We start from the raw sequence: 6,695 nt of genomic DNA on the forward strand, positions 1-6,695 counted from the left end.
GGTGTTCCAAAAGATTTACCGAAACAAATTTTCATTACTCACACGGGTATGCCAGAGCATATGCGTAAACTTCGTGAGATATAGTACAGCATTCGAAAGGAGTATCCAAAAACGTCTCGGTAAATTTCTTTGCCAGGGTCTCCTGAAAATTTTGAGCCATAGATTGTCCAAATCGACCAAGGGGGAGATGCTCTGTACTAATTTTAGTAACCCCAAGTCCCAGCGGCGTGCAACCGCTTGCGCGAAAATGTGTGAAGATCAAACAACAAGAAAAACGCATGCATGCAGCAGAACAGCAACGCGTGCCGTCGAAGAGAAAATCATTGTGCACAGATTGTTCAGTGTTCTCTCCTCAGTTCGCCCGCGGCGTTGGTTGCTGTGCTTTCATTCTCGCTGGAGTTCTTGTGGCAGCGCATTTCGCCATCATGGAGGAACTGGCACCCTGGGAAACCTGGTCTTCAGTGGCCCTCGACAAACGCCCGGTGGATTTGCTGGTCCCGTTCACCTCCATCCGATCACCAGCTCCGTGTGGTATCATCATGTTCTCGGCGTTACCTGCCTGGCGAGCTCTGACTCGTTTGTTTGTCTTCTTACCTGTGGAATCATCACGATCGCTCATTGTAGGATCAGCTCTTGGTCGAACATGGCATGTTGTTTTTACTGGGACTAGCACAGGTTGCGTTTCGCCTTCTCCTCCAAAATATCGCGAACATCGGCTCTAAAACTACGAGAACAGTACACATGGTACAACTACAAGTACAACTCGGGTTCTTTCTCTTTTCTGTTCTGTTTTGGATGCGTGGGATGTACACGATCGGTACTCTCCCGGGGTCACGCGACTCACGTGCACCAAACCCGCCCTCGCACGACGCTTTTGTCGATCCTGCATGCCTACTGTCAGCCCTGAACTTGTTTGTTTCATACGAAACAAGCCAATGGGTGCAGTCTCGTCTAGAGAAAATCTTGTACTTGTATGATTGGATTTGTTTACTCAAGTCTGGGCTGTTTGATTTGTGAGTACCGCCGAGATTGCACTGCCCCAAATAAAGTTCCATGCCGCCAAAGCAAGAATTACGATCTGCAATCTGTTTGTAGTACCTGTAAGAATGTGGAGTACATGTATCGTACTTTCTCTGTTGCTGTTTCAGTTGCCGTCATGTTGCTAAAGAAAGGTTCAGTAGAGAGGTTCTGCAAAACGAAAATTCGAACGAAGTTTCGCGACAGTCCTTGCGAAAGTGTGTGCGAATTTTTGCATTAACTTTGCGTTCTGCACATTTTCGTAGTTTGCGCGGGCCAAGTGCACGTACGCCATGACCCGATCTCACGAAATTTCCTACGACAGTTCATTTCGCGTCCAAAGGTGCGAAGTTTTGCACTTCATGATGTAGAGCGAAAGTTTGTACGCATTTTCGTTTTGAAGAATCTCTCTAGTGACTCAATTGTTTCATACGAGACGAGTCAATGAGTCGGTGTGGCTTAGAATCTTTCGCTGTAGAAGAAATCTATTCGTATGTCTATTGGAGATATAAGGGACCTTTCGCATTTGCTACGAAACGAATGCGAAACGAAAGTTTGATTCGGCTCGTAATCGTTTCGTTGAAAACAGATTTCAGGTTTCGCAAGTCGTCATGCAAATGTGCATGGCAACTACGAATACGGCCGCGGGCGCCGGTAGCTTGGCGTACGGGTTTTTACACGCACACGTGCATGGATCATGGAATCAAGGGAAAAATGTGTACCTTGCAAAACATGTGTACCTATCCAAATAAATGTGTACCTGACGGATTCGGAGCGTGCCACGAATGAAGAGGCTTCCATTCGTGAAAACGAGTTCTCCGCAGGGACTCTGACGAATCCTCGAACCCAGGTGACGAATCAGCATTCGTTTCGTATCCGTACGCGGGGTGCGAAAGGTCCCTAATACCGGTATTTTACGACTCCCTGCTCAACCGGAAATCCATAGGCACCCTCTCTTGCGGGAAGCACAGCAAAATTTGGCAATGTCTGGTGGGAAGTTGTACAGCACTGCGGCAGGAGACTTGAACTCCCCACGTGCACGTACAAACAAATGTTTCCTCGCTATACGCGCTCGACACAGCCTCAGGGTAGTAGGGACCTTTCGCCATAGCCAGCAATCGCATGTCACCACGTACATTGAAAATCAACATAATTTTGCGAATCGACCTTTTTTTCAGGATCACTTTTCAACGAGGACGAAGCAAAGTCGGCCGAACGAAGCCTAGAGGAAGAAAATCACCCTCTCCACTTCACCATCACGATACTGACATAGACACGAGATGAAACAACTAAAAAATCCACAAGAAAACTGTACAGCCATCATCGCGCTGACTTTGGTCTGACTTTGGTCTGAGAATTTCTATCACGATCAAAAATGTACGAGGAGCACTCAAAAATAAGCCACAGACGTACCTTACTCGCTCTCTACTCCTCTTTCAAGGCACAAAAGTCGACTCTCCACTTTCAAACCAGGAACCAGACATACCAGTAGTCCTTTTCAGCTGCTCCACGAGCGCAGGAAAGGTTCACCAAGGGGCGCAGAGCAGCATCCATTCCAGAAAAATAGCTAAAATACGAGTGAGACTGCATGCCTGAGTACATGAGTACATGTATGAGTACATGCAGAAAATAGTCAATTTCAGCGTTTCTGCTCCAAACAGCAACTAGCTTCGACTAGAAACAAAGATTACACCAAAGGATCAAACAACAACCATTTTCTGCAGTTTTTTTGCAGATGGCTTCCTTGTGCTTGGCCCAGCACGCCAAAAATCACACCTCGGAGGAGTACAAAAATTACAACTCTCAAGATGTCCTCGATTGCTGGCCATGATTTGCTACGAAACGAATGCGAAACGAAAGTTTGATTCGGCTCGTAATCGTTTCGTTGAAAACAGATTTCACGTTTCGCGAGTCGTCATGCAAAATGTGCATGGCAACTACGAATACGGCCGCGGGCGCCGGTAGTTTGGCGGACGGGTTTTTACACGCACACGTGCATGGATCATGGAATCAAGGGAAAAATGTGTACCTTGCAAAACATGTGTACCTATCCAAATAATGTGTACCTGACGGATTCGGAGCGTGCTACGAATGAAGAGGCTTCCATTCGTGAAAACGAGTTCTCCGCAGGGACTCTGACGAATCCTCGAACCCAGGTGACGAATCAGCATTCGTTTCGTATCCGTACGCGGGGTGCGAAAGGTCCCTAATACCGGTATTTTACGACTCCCTGCTCAACCGGAAATCCATAGGCACCCTCTCTTGCGGGAAGCACAGCAAAATTTGGCAATGTCTGGTGGGAAGTTGTACAGCACTGCGGCAGGAGACTTGAACTCCCCACGTGCACGTACAAACAAATGTTTCCTCGCTATACGCGCTCGACACAGCCTCAGGGTAGTAGGGACCTTTCGCATTTGCTACGAAACGAATGCGAAACGAAAGTTTGATTCGGCTCGTAATCGTTTCGTTGAAAACAGATTTCACGTTTCGCGAGTCGTCATGCAAAATGTGCATGGCAACTACGAATACGGCCGCGGGCGCCGGTAGTTTGGCGGACGGGTTTTTACACGCACACGTGCATGGATCATGGAATCAAGGGAAAAATGTGTACCTTGCAAAACATGTGTACCTATCCAAATAATGTGTACCTGACGGATTCGGAGCGTGCTACGAATGAAGAGGCTTCCATTCGTGAAAACGAGTTCTCCGCAGGGACTCTGACGAATCCTCGAACCCAGGTGACGAATCAGCATTCGTTTCGTATCCGTACGCGGGGTGCGAAAGGTCCCTAATACCGGTATTTTACGACTCCCTGCTCAACCGGAAATCCATAGGCACCCTCTCTTGCGGGAAGCACAGCAAAATTTGGCAATGTCTGGTGGGAAGTTGTACAGCACTGCGGCAGGAGACTTGAACTCCCCACGTGCACGTACAAACAAATGTTTCCTCGCTATACGCGCTCGACACAGCCTCAGGGTAGTAGGGACCTTTCGCATTTGCTACGAAACGAATGCGAAACGAAAGTTTGATTCGGCTCGTAATCGTTTCGTTGAAAACAGATTTCACGTTTCGCGAGTCGTCATGCAAAATGTGCATGGCAACTACGAATACGGCCGCGGGCGCCGGTAGCTTGGCGTACGGGTTTTTACACGCACACGTGCATGGATCATGGAATCAAGGGAAAAATGTGTACCTTGCAAAACATGTGTACCTATCCAAATAAATGTGTACCTGACGGATTCGGAGCGTGCCACGAATGAAGAGGCTTCCATTCGTGAAAACGAGTTCTCCGCAGGGACTCTGACGAATCCTCGAACCCAGGTGACGAATCAGCATTCGTTTCGTATCCGTACGCGGGGTGCGAAAGGTCCCTAATACCGGTATTTTACGACTCCCTGCTCAACCGGAAATCCATAGGCACCCTCTCTTGCGGGAAGCACAGCAAAATTTGGCAATGTCTGGTGGGAAGTTGTACAGCACTGCGGCAGGAGACTTGAACTCCCCACGTGCACGTACAAACAAATGTTTCCTCGCTATACGCGCTCGACACAGCCTCAGGGTAGTAGGGACCTTTCGCATTTGCTACGAAACGAATGCGAAACGAAAGTTTGATTCGGCTCGTAATCGTTTCGTTGAAAACAGATTTCACGTTTCGCGAGTCGTCATGCAAAATGTGCATGGCAACTACGAATACGGCCGCGGGCGCCGGTAGTTTGGCGGACGGGTTTTTACACGCACACGTGCATGGATCATGGAATCAAGGGAAAAATGTGTACCTTGCAAAACATGTGTACCTATCCAAATAATGTGTACCTGACGGATTCGGAGCGTGCTACGAATGAAGAGGCTTCCATTCGTGAAAACGAGTTCTCCGCAGGGACTCTGACGAATCCTCGAACCCAGGTGACGAATCAGCATTCGTTTCGTATCCGTACGCGGGGTGCGAAAGGTCCCTATAATTGTATTCTCTGGTTATAAAATAGGTTAAGCTCACAGAATAAATACCATCGGTCCCTTGGTGTTCGTCCTAAAGAGGTTCGACTGGATATCATTCATACTCACCAAAAGATGTGTAAGATTTTATTATTGTGGAGTGCCTTGTTTATCTCTCAGTACCTCCAACCATAGCCTTGCCCCTTTTCTCCTCAGGATCAGTGTAGTTGTTGGAATGAGGTTTTGGACTCAGCAATGTATTCGTTTACATTTTAATACATGTTTATTGTTCCTCCTTTGCTGTGTTGTTTTAGACAATCGTGGACTAACAGTTTGAAGTCATTGAACTACTTCCAAAAGTTGTATCGATATCAATAGGGCATTCCATTGATTGGTGACAGAAAAAACAAAAGAAATTATAGCAATAAAAACTGCTTTATGGCAGTTTTCTAAAACAAGTTATTGTGTTCTAGTCCATGGACCCCGTCTAAAAAGTAAGAAATTAACGAAATGTGATAGCTGAAAATTAAAATTTCACACAAAACCTCACAATAATCACACACAGAATGAAAAGCTACATGCAGAAGACCTTTTCCCCTCGTGATCCTCTTTCCTATGCATGCATGTTGCCAATTGTTGGTGCAGTACAAGTTTAGTGTTGAAAGCAGCCTTTCAAGTGTTGTGATTATTGTGAGGTTTTGTGTGAAATTTTAATTTTCAGCTATCACATTTCGTTAATTTCTTGCTTTTTAGACGGGGTCCATGGACTAGAACACAATAACGTTTTTTAGAAAACTGCCATAAAGCAGTTTTTATTGCTATATTATGGTACTGCATCTCCTTCCATGGACGTGCGTACAACCTTACAGCATACTACTCATACTATGCATGCATGTGTGTACTCCGTGCCCATAATCGACAGTGCATGTCTCTTGTTGCTGTTCAGTCTTTCCTTGGTAGTTTCCTGACGAGTCGTCCTCTCTCAGTCCTTCGTTGCATTATTCTATTTCAATATAACTAATCATCACAAAGACTTGATACCACATGGCGCAGTGAACTTGTTTTAGTAGCAGTTTCCATTACTTTCTCAGTCCTGGGTCTTGCTAGTACCTCTGGCGTTTCGTCTCTCGAATATAGTGAAATAATTATTTGAAATTTCCGTTTCGGCATGGCGGAATCAGACACACCAGTACTCAGCCCTGACATTGCTGCCCTCACCCAGCTCATGATACAGCAGATGGAGACCGCCGCCACCCGCGAGCACCACCTGACACAGCTCGTGGAGCGAACTTTGAGGAGCATTTCTCAACCTCCACCACCGCAACGTCCACCCCCAGCCCCACCGGCACGAGAACATGTACCTGCGGCGAGACCAGTTTCGGTCGATCGCCCTATGTTACTTGCCTCTGCCTCTCTCGCAGAGTTTGCCGCATGGGAAGGTCTTTGGCGGGACTACGCCCGGTGCCAGCACCTGGATTCCCAGGACAATGCCACCAGAGTGGCAACGGTTCGTCAGTGCCTGGACGAGGACCTACGGAGATTTCTTCGTGAGGGCACAATTCCTCTGGCTGACAACCACGACGACGACGATCTCATCAAGGCTGTACAGGCATACATTCGCGGCCAGCGTAACCCTCTGCTGGACCGGATCGCCTTCTATGCCCGCCAACAGCAGCATGGAGAGTCCTTCGACCACTACCTGACTTCCCTCAGGGAGATCCACAATTGCTGCGATTTCAGCGAAG

This window comes from Sycon ciliatum, chromosome 5 (assembly GCF_964019385.1).
Source record: "Sycon ciliatum chromosome 5, ocSycCili1.1, whole genome shotgun sequence".
Taxonomy (NCBI): Eukaryota; Metazoa; Porifera; class Calcarea; order Leucosolenida; family Sycettidae; genus Sycon; species Sycon ciliatum.